The sequence below is a fragment of the Myotis yumanensis genome, unplaced genomic scaffold, assembly GCF_028538775.1.
Source record: "Myotis yumanensis isolate MYYU_CA2020_CCGP unplaced genomic scaffold, mMyoYum1.0.hap1 SCAF_8, whole genome shotgun sequence".
NCBI lineage: Eukaryota > Metazoa > Chordata > Mammalia > Chiroptera > Vespertilionidae > Myotis > Myotis yumanensis.
The window spans coordinates 33,629,099-33,646,096 of NW_027223759.1; positions in this window are offsets into that span (position 1 = coordinate 33,629,099).

Consider the following 16,998-nt stretch of genomic DNA (forward strand, 5'->3'; position numbering starts at 1 on the left):
TCCCCTTCCTAAACCTTTCAAAGCTCTGTCCAGACGCCCAGATACCATCTATGGACAAGGACTGCGGCCAGCTACGACCCCATTCTTCCGACCAAAGGAGCTTAAGTCCTAAATATAAATGGAAAGGAAACATCAAGGTAAACACTACCTTGATCTCATGGAAAGTCATCTTCCAAGGGTCTGTTGACGAGTTTCTTTCTCACTGTCACCAATCAGCACCTTCCCAGGCCGAGGGCCCCAGGCGCTGCATCAAAGCTAAGCAGATGGCCGCACCTGTGTCAACAGGTAGGGCTCCACAAAGGTGGACGGTGCCATGAGGCACCTCCAGTGAAGGGGTCTCACACCAGGTGACGCGGTCCACAAGCCAATGTCTGATGTCCTTTTGAACATGTATCCTTCTGCTCCTCTTCTGCTGCCAGCACCTGGTGTGGCACCTGAGCCGGACTGCCTTGTTTATTTTATTTTATTTTAAAAAAAATATATCTTATTGATTTTTCACAGAGAGGAAGGGGAAGGGATAGAGAGTTAGAAACATCGATGAGAAAGAAACATCGATCAGCTGCCTCCTGCACACCCCCTACTGGGGATGTGCCTGCAACCAAGGTACATGCCCTTGACCGGAATCGAACCTGGGACCCTTGAGTCCGCAGGCCGACGCTCTATCCACTGAGTCAAACCAGTTAGGGCCGGACTGCCTTGTTTTAGCACCTCTACCTTTGCCACTCAAGAATTGTGGCCCAGCGTCCATTTCAGTGCATGTTCTCATTGTGCTCTGACCCAGACTGGGTTCCCGCGGTAGATCCTGAGACAAGGAATTCGTGCCAGTAGGTTGCTTGACAGGCGATCCCAGAAAGCAATGATGAGGCTGGGAAGGGAGACTGAGAAGAGATAGCGCTCTGCACTGCACGCCTGCTGCGTGTCAGGCACTTCTATACACATAACATCAGAGAGTCCCACTGCAGCCCCTCGGTGGTACCTTTCACTATCCCCGCGTACAGATGGGGAGACAGAAACTCGGACACCAAGGGCCCTGCCCCGGGTCAGGGGGAAGTGGTGCAGTGGGACTCCTCCCTGCCTGTCTCTCTGCATCAGAGGAGCTTAGCCATCCTGCCCCAAACGCTCCCCATGGCCCTGGGGTAAAGCGTGGTGTCAGCTGGCGAGCATCTAGGGCTCATGACCAGATTCTAGAAATGCTATAAGTGGGTTACCCACTCTGCTGGCTGCGACTGGGGGCATGGAGAATGGAAGGTCCACCCCGCTCAGCCGGCCTCAGCTCTAAATGAACCAGCCACGAGGAAGCAGGCACTGTAACGGCTTTGGTTTTGCTCCGAGCAGGGATTCTTAGCCTGGGCTGCATGACTAGACCTGGGGAGGGAGACAGTGTCTGAGCCTCCTGAGATGGTCTGTAAAGTTGTGAGTCTTTTCTGGGAATAGGCTCATCACTTGTATTAGAGTCTTAATGATCCATGACCCAAACGTTTCCCACCCACGTCAGCTGGGCCATCCCAGGTAAACACCCCTATGACAGCTCTGGAAGCAGCAAGACCCAGCTAGCCAGTCCTTCAGAATGGCTTGAATCCCTGAGTTTTGTTCTTTTTTAAAAAAAATGTGGTCTGCTTTTAATTTTTACGTTTTTGTCTTTTTGCTACTAGTATTTATGAGCCAGCAGCAGTTATTTCCATGGAGAGCTATAGGGAGGGAAATGCAGGGTAATTTAATGATCAAACTGTTTCCTCCTCCTCCTCCACTGTTCCCTGCACTTTCCCCAAAAGGTATAATTTCCTTATCAAATTTACTCTCTTTCACTGACACACATTCATGCTCTTTCAAGCAAGTGAATGTGCCTCTATGTGCCTCTTTTAGGAAATCAGCACTTGCAAATTATACCTCTTTCTGTTGTCAGGCTAGGAAAAAAACCTATTAAGAAAATATTTATGCTCAAAGCAGGTATTCTAAAAAAAAATGCTTCTTTTAAAAATAATTCCCCAAACAACTCTTAACAGGTTTTGATTAAAAGGCCCTTTTTGTTACTAGTGTGAAAAGCAACACAAGCAGACCCCACTCCCCTTTCCTTGCACGGGGCTCACTCTGGGGCCGGACACCTGGGCTCGGCCTTCGGGAGCCTGCTAATAGCCGATGTGGCTGTCATCCTCAACTTGATGAACTGTGACTGAGCGTGTCTGCACAGTCATAGAGCTTTAGATGTCCCCCTGACAGAAAAGTGACCGGAATGAAACGGCAACATAGTAATGACATATTTTCCCAATTGGAAATAATGACCATGTGGTCCAAAGGATCCAATCAAGCCAGGGACTGGCTCTTTCCAGGGTCCTAGGGGAAGCCAAGGGCCTTCCATGGGGATACTTTTCCCCCAACTTAGAAGGACAGCAAGACCTTCACCCTCCCCCCTTTGCGAAATCAAGGGGAACACTGGAACCGAGCATTGAAGCGGGGGGTGGTGGGGTGGTGGGGAGGGGGTGTGTTGGGAGGGGCAGTCCTCGCTGTCTCTTCTCTGGGAATGGCTGTGGGCTAAGACCAGGCCTGGTGCACCTCCTAGTCCATAGACGTGCTTCTCTCAGAGGTGACAGGAACCACGGTGTGGGGCTGCCAGGTGAGGTGCAGGGTGCCGAGTGAAATTTGAATGTCAAATGAACAATGAATACCTCCTGGTATATAAGTATGCTCCGTGCATGTATGTGCCATGCATGTCTCAAATATTGTATGGGACATGGAAAATTTACCTGTGGTTTATCAGAAACTTAACTGAATGTCCTGTATTGTTGTCCCATGAACCTGACAACCCTAGCCTGGGGTGAAGGAGGCCCAGACAGGCCATGATGGATCTAGCCCCAGAACAGCCGTAGAGCCACCCTGGGGCTGCACATCCTCACTGGTGTCGGCCTGCATGCCACTCGTTGGCTCCAGCCCTTGCCAAAGACAAGGGTCCCTGTTTCAAAATCCCTGCCCTGATCATGCAGCGGCACACTGCCTCGAAGTGTTGGAACAGTTCCCCACTAGCTGTAGTTCCATAATTGCCCCAGAGCCTTTGGACTATCTCTTGGGTCTTTTATGCCATCGGAGCAAATTGGCAGCAAGAAGTTTATAATCCCGTTGACATGTGTTTCGGGTTAGGGAGGAGTGGTACAGATTTTGTTCGGAGCAGCATTGTGGTATTGCCAGAAGAGTTGCGTTTCAGTTGGAATTAACTTTGCATGTAAGTGAAAAGGTTTGTGACATTTCTTATCCACAGTGTAAACCTTACAGGAAAGCAGTATTGATCTGGGACACCCCTCCTGTATGAGAATCCAGTGGGGAGTTTCCCCTTGCGAGTGGGGGTGTCTTGTATATGCTCGGAGCATGCTACGATTCTAGTACTCCCTGTCATGGTTTCTGTTCCCTGTGGGGGACATTTAGTTATCCACTGGGGACTATTTGTCCAATGCCTACAACATGCATGTCTGCAACACTGACGTTACAGAGAATATAGTTCTTTCTCTCTAGGGGTACACATCAATTGTGGGAGACAGAGAGAATAAACGTTTACAGAACCGTGTGGTAAATGCTTTACTCAACCTAGAAAGAAACCAGGGAGTCTTCCTGGAGGAAGAGCTATTTGGAGTGTAAAACTCTGAATGGGAACCGCCTTAGCGGATAGGAGAGGGGGGCTGCTCCGAGGTGGGAGGAATAGTCCATGCCCATGGGGGCTCCAGGGGGCAGAGCTGGAGCAGTGGCAGGCGCCACGGACCGGGCTCCTGTGTTGTGGACCCTCGGGAATGGTGTGCAGCGGGGTGTGAAAGCAGAACCACGTTGTTTCAGTTTCAACTGAGACCCCAAGAAATGGATGTCACAGTCCAAAGTGGAGATTGAGGCCGCTGTGCCAAAGGTGGTGAAGACAAAGCTGTTTCGTTACTCCTGTCTCAGCCCCCGCATCGGGGCCACAGAAGAGAAGCTGCAGAGGAAGAGAAGCTGCAGAGGAAGAGAAGAGTTACGGATATGCTGTGCATTCCAACCCCTCCCCAGGGCGTGGATGGCTGAGTCTACACGGTGCAGGGCCAGAGATGAAACCCCTCCCTCCAAGTGGGTGCCCAGCCTGTAGCAGGCACGGGCTGGCAAGGAGGAGTGATTTTAAGTGAAATTGCATATACTGATTAAGTCATTACGCTTACACTAACATTTTAACTACTGACTGGCCTGGGCATGTTTATTGGTTGAAAGTGACCAGAATAGTGACGGGAACGGGGCCACTGATTTTCACCCCGAAGATGAGAAAGGTGGCCTACAGAGAGTGGTGGAAAAGCAGAGGAGGGTGCAGCAAAGGGTGGGAGGAGACGCGACCCCCAAGAAGCCTGGCATCTCAGGGGGCTGGCGTTCCTTGTTCACCGCAATTCCTCAGGCTGCCAGTCTTTGCTTCCTCTGGGTTTCATGGGACGCCCTGTTCTTTCTATTCATTCTTCTTTATGGAAGCTTAAGTGAGGTTGAGAGAGCTTCTACTTTAAGGCTTCTGAAGGGTAGAAGATAGACACACTGACCTTCAGGGGCTCTGTCAGCCCAAGAATTGGGACTCTGTGGCTGATGGTATCACTCACAGCTCTGACATGCCCACACTGCTGGGTACCCACGGCCCCTCCTCGTCACCCTGCCTAAGAATACGTCCAGGCTTCCTGCTCTAGTCACCGCCTCAGGTCACAACCACACTCCGCGCTCCCATCTGATATTTCTTTAGCATTTGTGCACCCGCCTGCAAGTCTCCGGATCCCTCCCTCAGTGCTGTGCTTAAAGAGAAAAAGTGGCTATTTACACATCTCACACCTGTGATCACGGAGCCAGGGTGCCACGGGCATCTAATAAATCCTTCGGGGAGGATGTTCATGATATGGCTGCAAGGATAGACAAAATATCAGGATTCCAGGAAGGAAGGAGTGCAGGCAAATCATCAGAAAGAGAAGCTGGCAAGCCGACACAATCACTTTCTCTCGAGTGCAGTTTAAACCAGTCAAGGTCAGGAAGTTCAGCTGGGCCTGGTGGCCCCTCCACCCTCCGTTGAGACTTTTGTCTTCAGCAGCGAGCAGGGCATGGGGAATTCTGGTTGGACCTCAGTCTCAGTACAACAGCTTTTTAATGCTCTGCTTTACAACTTGGTTATAAAACAGGAGGATTTCATGGCATGTAATACGGGTTTCTTCTCTCGGGGGTGTAGTAAGGTAAGACCCCTGGGAATCCTTTATAGCTATAATGGGGGGAGTTCATTGGGTTTTCCAAGCCAAATACTCTTATATTACTAGAAAGAGGAGTCGTGTTTGTTTATTAAATTATTTGCATGGTTTAGTCTATCCTTGTTGAACTTTGCAGACACACGGTGAGATGAGAGCTGAAAACCCCCCAGTTCCTGCACGTGAGAAAGGAAGTGAAGTTATTATGAGACAGCTGCTCTCAGGTCTTTTCCAGCCTCAGTACAAAGCAGGGAGCCGCATTTCGACCACAGGAGTTTTGCCTCCTTTTCAGAGATTCATTCCATGTGTGATCGGGGAAAGCACGCCACGGTGCCTTGTGGATTGTGAAGCACCAAATGTTTTAGTGCCACGTGTGGATTTTTCTTGGTCTCATGAGAAACTAGATACCTGGCTAAGTTTGCTGGCTTTCTGATATGAAGATTGCTTCTTTTTCTTAAAAAAAAATTTTTTTTAATTGATTTCAGAGAGGAAGGGAGAGGGAGAGAGAGATAGAAACATCAATGATGAGAGAGAATCATGCCTCCTGCGGGGATCGACCCTGAAACCCGTGCATGTGCCCTGACTGGGAATCGAGCCGTGACCTCCTGATTCATAGGGCGATGCTCAACCACTGAGCCACCGCGGCCAGGCTGAAGATGGCTTCTTACCGAGTTGGAGGTAAAATGGTGACATTGATGAATGGCATGCCCACAAGAGAAACGGGCCTCTTTCTGGCTCATTCTGGCAGGCTGGCCTTTCCGGTCACCCACTGAGGCCACTGGGCTTCATCGGCCAGTAGTCTTCCCGGTCTCTGTCTGTGCAAGGGCGGGGCTAGTCCATGTTATGGTAATACTAGTACACAGCTACTGTTCCTCTACAGATTTAATAAAACGTGTTGTCAGTTCTTGGGGGTTACAGTGAGAGTGAGATTTAAGGGAGCACGCGTGTCCTCCGAGGTCTGCTATGAAGTGCAAGGACAAGTTGTCCCTTGACCTTGGGGAGGGCGCTCAGGCTGCCAGCTTGGCCACCCTCCTGAGTGACGGCGGATGTGTCTTCTCATTATTTCAGACTTCGGCAATGATGAGTCTAGAAATGCAGAAAGCATAGCACAGGACAAAGAAAATAAAAATTGTCCAGAGCATCCCCACACAGATAGTGACTGTATAAAATATTATACTTGTTTTTTTCTTTTTAACATAATTCAAATCTATAAAAATGTAGGCACAGTTACTAAAGTTTAAGTCCTAAGAGATGCTCCAAGGAGACACAATTTGTCCCCAATTACTAGTATCTGCAAAACAAAACATAAAGACTAAGCCCCACAAATATATGGTCAGAACTGGTTTAGATTTGGCCACAAGTTCATTATTTAATTGCTCATCCTTTTCTTTGCATATCAAATCTTTTTTTTTAATTTTTAAAATTTCTTCCAGAAATAGAACCTTTAAAGAAGTTCATTTAAGGAAGGTTTGTTGCTTTAAAAATTCAATTTCTGATAGTCCAAAAGATTTATTTTTTACTGTATAAATGCATAATACTTTATTGTCAAAATGCTCTTTGGGAAATGTCATTGAAAATAATTTTAAAAATGAAATGCATCCTTGGGGTGATGAAAATGCTCTGAAATTAGATTTCGGTGACGATGGCAGAACTCTGCAAATTTACCAGAGACCTGAACTGTCCATATGAGCAGATGAACTCTGTGGTTTTAGGTCATAAAAGGCTTTTCTTTTGCATTCAATTAACAGAGGACTATCCTGGGTTTGCAGTTCTGGATTGATGGCTACTTTCTTGGAGTGTATTTCCTAAAGGCAATGAACAACAAGGACCCACACACTCATGCTGTTCTTAAAACTTCAACTGTAGCATCTTTTGGTAAAAAATTAGAGCTGTTTAACAAAATAAAGGACCTTGATTCCTTCACTTCAACTTTGGGGGGAATCTGAGGCTGCTGTGGTGAGTTACTGAGAACCCCTGGCAGCTCTGATACACGTCATCTAACGCCAGATAAGCTCTTCTCTTTTCTAATAAAAGTGAGCTGCAATGTTTTCTCGGGTTGTGGTATTTCTGTCCCTGCTCTCTCCCTGTCAGAGAGAGGTAGGTCTGAGTCCACACCTGCCACAGAGCAGCCTTCTCCTCCAATTCCAGCTTTGCGGGCTCCAGCTCCACTCTCCCTGCCCCCATCCCCACCTTTCAGGCCTGAGGGGTGCAGAAAGGGGTGCTTCTGCCTCTGCTGGTCCAAGCATGCTTCACAGTCCTTGGGGGTATCTGCATGCCGGCCCATACCCCTTAGGAGTCCCTGCTCAGTCACCCTTTGAGCATGCCATCTGTCTGCGTGGCCTCTGCCAGGAGGGTGTCTGCAGGGACCCTGTGTGCTTCCTCAGTGACAGCAGGCTTTCCTCCTTGGGTCCCCACACACAGCCACAGGGCCCATTCCTCCCAAAGGCTCCTCCCCACCAGGTGTCTTGACCAACAGGCCGGTCTGGATGACTTGGGAGGCACGTTGCAGGAGGTTTGAGTGATTTCATTTGTAACTAACAGTGGGGTGAAGATGTCTATCATGGGGGCATCCTCCTCCCATGGCTGATTTCTGGGTGTGAGAATAAGAAGCAGGGCGGGTCATCGCTGGTGCCAGAGGTTGGTCCCCAGATCATGCCGCAGCTGGAAGGGAGCGAGCCACTGCTGACGTGCCCTTCTGGCTGGGGCAGGTACAGCGCCCAGTGCATCTGGAGAGAGCCTTTGAACGTGGACGTCATGTCTTGTGTTTGGTAGAAGACAAGTGGTGGTGATCCACGAATCATCCCACTCATTTCCAGAGCACAGATGGGTTCATAGTGATTGCACATCATCACTTTCTTTCATGCAGCCGAGGAAGTTGCCGCCTCTCCATGTTCCTGACATGACCGTGTGTGTGTGGTGTGACGGCTGGCAAGGACTGGCCATCAGGGACTCCCACTGGCCTTCTGACAAGTGTCCCTTGAAAGTGGACAATCAAGGCGCCAGCTCTCCAGCAGGCAGCCGAAGCTCAGCGGTGTGGTTCCTACTTCGTGCCTGTCCTGTCCTGTGCCTGTGCTCACGAGAGGGGTGGCTGTCCTGGCCGGTGTGTGCACACTGGGGGCTGCAGGGGAGAGGTCAGTAAGCCTTCCCCGTGCCCACACCAGGGTCCTGTGGGCCGGGAACGTCGAGCGCTGCTTTGCCAGATGAGGTCCCGGCAGGAGAGGCTGGGGTCAGGCAGGCACCCCCTGCTCACACGTCTGCCAGGCCAGCGTGCTGACCCACAGCATCGGGTTAAAGACAAGGTCTTGGCTTCTAGCCGTGCAGTCAGGACGGGCGTGTCGACATTCCTCCTGTCACTGGGCAGTCAGCGCGTGCTGATCGATGGCATCGCCTCTTGAGAAAAGTCCTGCCGTTTGGGCTTTGTTTTGTTTCAGGCGAAATGTGTGCAGACTGGTTCCAGGCAAGGCGGCTGCTCCTAAAACAAGTGACCAATCCCTAACCAGGCCAGAGACTGAGGGACTCCCAAGAGCTGGGCAAGGCTGTGGCAGGCAGGGCCCTCTGGGAGCCTCAGCTCCCTCCTCTGTGACAGGTAAGTAATGTCCATGATCCTCTCTGCAGGGCTGTCACTAGGGTTCAACTAGATAAACGCAGCGTCGGTGAAGGGCACTCAGTAGGTATTTACTTGTTGCTGCCATCATTTCCTTTATTGTCAATAAAACCACCCGACTTGTCACGTCCATCCGCACCTAGCTGTCCCTGGGCCGCTGCACTGACCCGCACCTGTTCACCATCGTGGCTGCAAGCCTGGGCCCTGCTCCGGTGTCTCATGGCTAAGCCTCCACCTGTGTCAGGTCCTCGTCTCAGAGACGGTGTCTTTTCTCCTTGGGGGTCTCCACCTTGGTTCGCTGCCCACCCCTGCACCGTAGATGGACCTGTCCTCCGGCCTCCATCCACAGGGCACTGCCCACCTCAGCGTCTCACATCCGCCTGAGGGCCAGTCCCGCAGGTGCCCAGGGAACAGGAGGAGGGGCTGTGCGACCCGCTCCCGCTTCTCCTCGCCCTCTCAGCACTCAGGCTCCTTCCCAGGCCCCAGGAGGCTGAGGCCTCATGCTCCAGAGCCCCAGCGGTGACTCTGAGCTGAAAGTGTCTGTCGCCAAGACCAGCCGTGTGGCCCAAGAAGGAAAGTGTGCACCTGGCCCCCGGGAGGGATAGGGGGAACGCAGGAAGCACCTCCTGTGGGCCCCTGAGGCATAGCAGGCCCTGACGTGCGGGGACTGTCCTGCCAGCCATCTCCCAGAGGCCACTCACTGTGGGAGAACAGGATCCAGGTGCCTGGGGATCCACCTGCTAACTGACCTCACCGTCAAAACAGGCTGTGCGGGGACTGTCTCCTGTTCTCCGCCCCCAACAGGTAATCCACAGAAGGACGGCTTCGAAGTGGCAAATGGAGTATGTGCAAACAACAGAAGCGTCTTGGGCTGTTTGAAATAATGTTTCTCTCACTGTTCATGTCGACTGCCTTGATTTATATTTTAGCCCAGCCCGCCCAGTCCGCCCAGCCCGCCCAGCCCTCGGTCTGCCTGGATCCCGTGCCCTTGGTGCTCCGGTTCTTGCCACCAGGACCTGCCAGCCTGGACCTGTCCCTACAGAGCCCAGGCCGGGGCTCTCTGAGGCCCAGCTTCTGTCCCACCTGCCTTGGGACTCGGGGGCCAGTATCTGGACTCTGGCCTTGCTCCTCATTATCAAACTTTCCCTTCTACCCCCTAACCTCAGTCTCTTCCCCTGGTGGAACTTTCTGCTGTTTCCGGTCCCATCCCTGACTCACAGGATTTACATCTCCACTCGGCAGCCCAGGGGACTTTCCAAAGCAAAATGGTGTTGATATTTTACAATGGAAACACGTGAAAAGCGGTGGGAGAAGGAGGGAGACCTTCCTAGTGGGCGGCTTTGTGTCCTGAAGGTGGACGAGGGCGACAGGAAGGGACAAATGCTGGGGAGAGAGGGTGGGTCTGTTTCCACCTACCTGTCCTTGATCTGTATGTAGTTCATTCAACTTGTTTCTAACTTGCATGGCGAACGGAGGAGGAAAATTAGTAAAATCAGAGCAAGGGAACATAGCCCCTTTGAAAACCCCTGGGAGGTCCTGTCCTCCCCGTTCCATTGTGTGCCTCCTGCTGACTGTGAAAGGCTGCAGTGACCCCAAACAGCTTCTTTTGGGGGGTGGATGCGAGGGGGTAATTATATTTGGGAAAATAGTAAATGTCTGCTATTGATGAAGAATTAGAAAGATAAACCGCATGACCCTATCAGAGTAGAGGGGTGCTTGTCCACAAAGGGCACATGTACAAGGCATGCGCGTGGGGAACCGGACAGAGTGGGTGAAGGCAGGTCTGCAGCGCCCAGGGCCCTGGAGCAGGCATGAAATTGTTTGAAACATCGAGGAAGTGACACACCAGGTGAAGATCTTTCTCTTCCCGTTCTGATTTCAACTTCCCCTTTGGCACGTGCTTGGGGGTTTCGAGCGGCACAGGTGTTTTCTCTTTATAATGTTGTGTTCTTTTCTTAAAGGGGACCACCCGAACTGAGTCAGCCCCATCTCATGGAGAAGGAGGCAGAGTTGCCCGGTGTCAGTGGCTCTGGTGTCACCAGTTGCCTGGATGAGGGTGAACAGCAGGGTAATATTTCCCTCCTCCTGTCTGCTGCTGAATCCCACAGAAGCCAGAGTGCCCAGGAGCCCATGGACCCCTCCACTGGGTCTGCCTCAGGGCAGAGGACAGGTGGAGGAGGGCAGAGTGTGGGTCTGAAGTAGAGAACCATAGGTCTCCGCACCCTCACGTCTCCCACCTAAAGATAGCACTGGTGACACTGGGCATCTTTATGTTTGCAGTCCTTTAAAGGAGGCAGAAAATACCCAGGCATAGAGTAGCCAATAATGAAAGCCAGAACATCGAGAAAACAGATCCCTGAGGGCCGTGGTCAAGGAGACTGGCTGGGCTGGAAAATGAGCTGCAGTTTGGCACAGAAACCCAGGTTCAATTAAAGCTCAGATAGAGAAGCATCCAGTGACAAGCTGAGACGAGAAGGCAAGTCCCTGTCCTTTGGATGTGGTTGAGAGTCCTTCTGTGGCCAGCCCATGGCACAGGGGAGGTTTGTTCCTAAGATTCTCATATAAACACTAGAGGCCCAGTGCATGAATTCATGCACCAGTGGGGTCCCTCAGCCTGAACTGTGGGATTGGGCTGAAACCAGCTCTTCAATATCCTCTGAGGGGTCCTGGACTGTAAGAGGGTGCAGGCCAGGCTGAGGGACCTCACCAGTGCATGATTGGGGCCAGGGAGGGACACAGGAGGTTGGCCAGCCAGGGAGGAACAGTGGGAGGACTCCAGGGTGGGTCCAGCCCTTCTTGCTCAGTCCCAATTGGCCAGACCCCAGCAGCAAGCTAACCTACTGGTTGGAGTGTCTGCACCCTGATGGTCAGTGCATGTCATAGCAAGCAGTTGAGCAGCCTTAGCATATCATTAGAATTATGCTTTGATTGGTTGAATGGCCAACCGACCCACCAGACACTTAGCATATTAGTCTTTTATTATATAGCATGCTGTTTATCTATAAGGTACATATTAATCAGAGTCAACATTTCAGAAACAGTGTCAAAGAATGTGGGATGGGTTGTAATTCTCTACTGTTTTAAGATCGCACAAGGCCTCTGCACCCATGAGGGACTGGTGGGTTCTGAGCGGGAGGGAGCAGAGGTTTCGTGAGGAACAAGGTGGGGGTATTGGTCAGGGTCCAGACCAGAGAGAGAAACCGCACAATAACTTGAACAGGGAAGGCTTAATGTAAAGGATTATCAACTATAACAGAGGGTTAGAGAAGGAGGGATGGTGAGTAAGAAGTAACGAGAACTCTAAAGAAGACAGGATTGGCAGACACAAGGAGCAGTCAGGACCCCAGGGCTGAGACCCAGACTTCACTGAGGATACAGCTATGGCTTTCCGTGGCAGAGATGTTGCCATGGTGACACACTCAGGTCTTACCAGAACTTGGTCCTTAGGGTACCAGGAAGGCTGTTCATGGGGAAATGTCTCATCAGAGGGCACCGAGGTTTTGTACAAAAATCTCACCCAGAGGTGCTGGGGGAAGCAGTTGGCTGCTGCTGGGCACCATGAGCTGAGGGAACTGGGAAGTTCCTCCTGCCATGTCTCTCTGGTCCCCCACCACTGACAAAGCTGAACATCATGCCAACTGGCAAAGTAAATGTATTTAAAGTGCGCATGTCCATGTTTACAGAACAGGCAAAAAGAGTGAATTAATAGCTGAGAGGCAATACATACATGAGGATCACAGCATGTATCAAGTTTGGAAGGGACCTAATGTCAAGTTTGGAAGGGACCTAAAATTCCTATTGAATCCCAAATCCTCACATCCCATCGAGTGGTTGCCAGGCTATGAGACATCTGTGGCAAGGGAGCTAAGAACAGTCTGAGACGGTCCCTCCGCACATGGAGGCAGCTTCTACTGCTGGTTCTTTTTCTGGGCACTTATCTACGTCTCTCACCTGACAGCTCTTCAAATACATGAACTGGGTCCTTCTGCTTTGCTTCTTCTCCGCCTCTTCTGCCTCTTGTAAACGACACATCCTTACGACCTCCCTGGCAATTCAGAAGCCTTTCACTCTACCACGCTTGGGCACGAGTGCACCGCCGTAAGCCTAGGCCTCTCTCCAAACCTGTCCCAAGTGTTCACAGTGGCGCAGGAGCTGGTCACGCCTAACTGCCCCTGTCTTGTTGGCCACAGTGGTTGACCTAAGGAGTCACTCCTGATCTTTGTCAGAAATGGGCCTTTTCAAACTGGTGCTAGGAAAGAGAAGTCTCTATTCATCAATCTTAGTGATGAACCCAAGAAGCTGTCTTCCATCCTGATTCCAGCCGGAGAGAACATATCCAGGAAGAGAGGTGGAGATGGAAACCAAGAGAAAATCCTGATGCCATTAGAGTCCCTGGTTCCTGGCAACCTGAGGCCAGCTCCATGCCCGCTTTGCCTCGGTTGGGCTAGTTGAGCCAATAAATCCCTCCTTTCTGCTTGAACTAGTTCACGTTGGATTTCTGGCAATTACCAATAAGAAACATCCTAACTTGAAAGGAAAAATAAGACAAGAGCATCACTGGCTCGCTTCTTTGGGACAGGCTTTCTGTAAAGCGAATATAACTTTAAGTAGAAACTCTGGAAATCCATTGTTAATGATTTTTAAGAAAAGTGTATGATTTTGGAAGTGAGATCTTGGTCTGCCCCATTTCTTCCTTTTTCTTTCTGAAAAGGAAAAGAAGAAAGAAGGAAGGAAGGAAGTAAAGAAGGAAGAAAGGGTGTCTAATTTGAACTCACATGGCACTTTTAGGCTTTTTAGAGGTCTTTATGAACATAGGTGGAAATTAAAATGTCTAACTATTAAGCATATATAAAATTTGTAATCTTGAAATCCATATCCACTGAAATAATTGTATAAGATATACTCAAATATTTCTTCTTTGTCTTCAGGTTCAGCTCTTTTTCAACCGAATCGGTGTTAGGTTTTGAAGCTAAAGTCTATATATTGAAGCTGGAGGAGTGTGAAACGACAATACTGTAGAACGTTGTCAAGGTTTCAGAAAAATGAGGTTGCGGTTTGACCCAATGTCCTTGGTATCCCATTAGGCTTCCATGCTTTGATACGCTCTTGTGGGAGAAGTTTCCTGGACTCGCTCAGAGATCAGAAAACATCCTTTTCTGTGTCAAACTTGACAATGGAGTGAAAGTAGAGAAAGCAACGCTTCACCCAGAACTCTCTATTCAAGTTTATTTTCCTCTTCTTAAATGTAAAGGCTAAAATGAAAAATTTCAAACATAGAGAAGAGCAAGTCATGTAAAGTCTACTTGGGTGCCACCAATAAGATCTAACAAATGTGGACATTTTTTTGCCTGAAGAAATAAAAATAGTACAGAGATGGTGTAGATGCCCCCGTGTATCCCACTGGATCCCATTTCTCTTTCTCTCCTCAGAGGTACTAGTAACCGTTGTCTTCAAGTTGGTGGATGGCCTTTCTCACATCTCCATAGGCAGGGATTTTCACGTTAGCCTTCCTGTTGGGTGCCAAGCGGTAGGGCATTGTGATTCTAATTTTATTTTTCCAATGACTAAGGAAGTCGTCCACTTTTCATGTTTATTGACCATCTAGATATCCCTCTGTGTGAAATACCTATTCAAGCCCTTTGCCCACTTTTAAGGTGTATGGTTTTCCATTTTCCTAAAACATTTAACGTGGGCCCTTTCCTAATTCCCTTCCACCCCCCAATTCTATGAGGCAGAAGGTTAGAGAAATGTGAAGAGGGCAAACACCTGATTCAAACATGAGGTTCATCTGAGTTTATTCATTCAGTTGATATTGATGAGAATCCACTATGTGCTAAACATCGTGTGTTACAATGGGGACATGGCATTGAACAAATTAACAACATTCTTGCCCTCGAGGACTTATACTCTAGTGGGGAGAAAGCGAACAATAAACTGTTGACTTTGGATGGTGATCAGTGCTATGAATATTGGACAACAAGGGTGTAACTGGGATGGGGGATACTTTGGCTAGAGCGGTGAAATACGGTTTTTCTAAAGAAATTATATTAAATTGTACATCAGAACAAGAGAAGGAGCCATATAACAATCATTAGGAAGTGTATTCCAGGAAGAGGAAGTGTCAGGTGCAAAGGTCCTGAGGTAGAAACAAGTTGGTCTGAATATTACTAAGATTGTATGCATTATCTTATTGGGACCAAAACTATTATAAGAGATGCCATGGATGCCTAATTCAGTGTCTTGCTGTTTCCAGATCCCCTGACCCCCTCACATTTCTGTGTCCCTCCCCCACATTTAATGTGGGTTTACTGCTCAGACTTGTGACAGGAATGAGTCTTTGAGAGACTGACCTGGGATTAGGAGCACCTCCACCCACTCTGGTTGGCAACAGGAAGTATCTGGGGGTTACATTCCCCTTCCCCACTCGTCCAGCAGCCCTGGTGCAGTGGTTGAAGGATCCAGCTCCCGTGCCTGGAGTTGGGGTAGATTCAGGGTGTGTTTAGGCTTCAGAAAGTCAAGAAGGGCCAGGCTGCAGCCGAGGTTTAGCCAGAATTGTACCACTGGCTGTCTTTCCCCCATTCATCGTACGTTTCTTCTGGGAGCAATGCCTTCATGAATCTGTTGCCCCTGAATTCTCATTCAAGGGTGTGCTTTTAGGGAACCCAACCTAGTGCGCCTTCTACAGTTGCTGTGAAGATTCCATGAAAGAATGTAGGCAAAACACTTAGTGGAGAGGCCGAGAGACTGGCCGAGTTAACGCTCACATTTAGCTTTGATGATGAAACCTTTCAAGCTTTATCAGCGTCCATCACAGGTCACAAGCCCTGAGTTATGTATCCTTTGTCATCCTGAAAAATGCCCTGTGTCCTTAGGATTTGGCTGGGGCCAGGGGAGGGGCTTTGCTGGGACCTGCCAGGTGCCTCTAAGCGAAACCCTTTCATTTAATTCTGAGAAGCACCTGGCAAGAATAGAAGGTTCTATTATAATTTTTTTGAAAAAAGGACCTAATATTAAAAAAGGCTAAACTGCTTTGGGAGACATGGTGTGGAAGTAGGGGTTCCGAGGCATCCCTGTCTGGACAGAGCCCAGGCTCTTGGGAGTCTGTGTCTACTCCTAGGTCCCTCCCCGGAAGCAGCAGCGTGGTGGCTGTCATTCAGAGGGAGGTCCGGTACTAGCTGAGAGGACTCCCACTAGGCCCAGCCTCTAATGCGGAGGCTTCTTGCCAGGGGCGGGGCTCCAGGGGTCCGCCAGCCTCGTGTGATGTTCTGAGGCTGTTCCTGGGCAAAGTCCATCTTCAGTCCCCAAGCCAGGCTGCAGCTGAGTGTCTGGGGTCACAGCTGCGGTCACCAGTATCCATGCTGACTCCTAACTGCTCACTAGCCGCCCAGACCCGCCTGGCCCTCCAGGGTCCCAGAGCTTTTAAAGTGAGGCCGGTTTGGGGCAGGAGGCTGAGTCAGGCTGCCACACCTGCCCGCAGATCTGATGGGGTGGGGTGGGCGCGCCTGCACCTGGAGCCTCAAATCCCAGGTGCAGACTACAGAGCCGGGATGGCCTGGGAGCCAGGCTGGAGCCCCTCCCGGCTCTCACCCCTCTCACACTAAGTGCGGCGCTAGCAACGCGCAAGGAAACCGAGTTCTGAGTCAGCCGGGTCAGCCGCCCTCCTGCCTCCTTAGAACTTCCTGTTGGGGTAACCAAACTCGCTCCTCCTAAGCTAACCACGTGCGACCCTCCCTTACAAATGTGAGCCTTCCAAAAGCTGGGGGAGACTTCCCAGCGGTCCAAGAGGCATTTCAGGTTCTGGGGCGATGCCATCTTGCTCCCTTAGGAGCACTGCTTACTTACCCTCTCATTTGCCCCAGAGAGGGTAGGGCCACTCAGGCAACGCAGACGCGGGAGGGTGCAGGCCCCCTCCCAGGGCGCCTGGCGCGCAGTGGCTCCTGCCGCTGTTCCGAGTCCCGGATCCAAGTCCAGCGGCTGCCTGGGCCCCACCACAGCCCCGCCGCCCCGCAGAGTAGGGATTGAACTGGGTTCTTTTTTTTACAACTGTTTTGCATTTTCCTTCCTCCTCGGTTAGCAACCGCATCCTGTCGCAGGTTTCTCTCAATGCTGTTTCCTTTTCAAGAGAGCACCCTTGATTCGAGCAGATTGAAACCCATCCTGTATTTCAGTCCAGGAACAGATCGC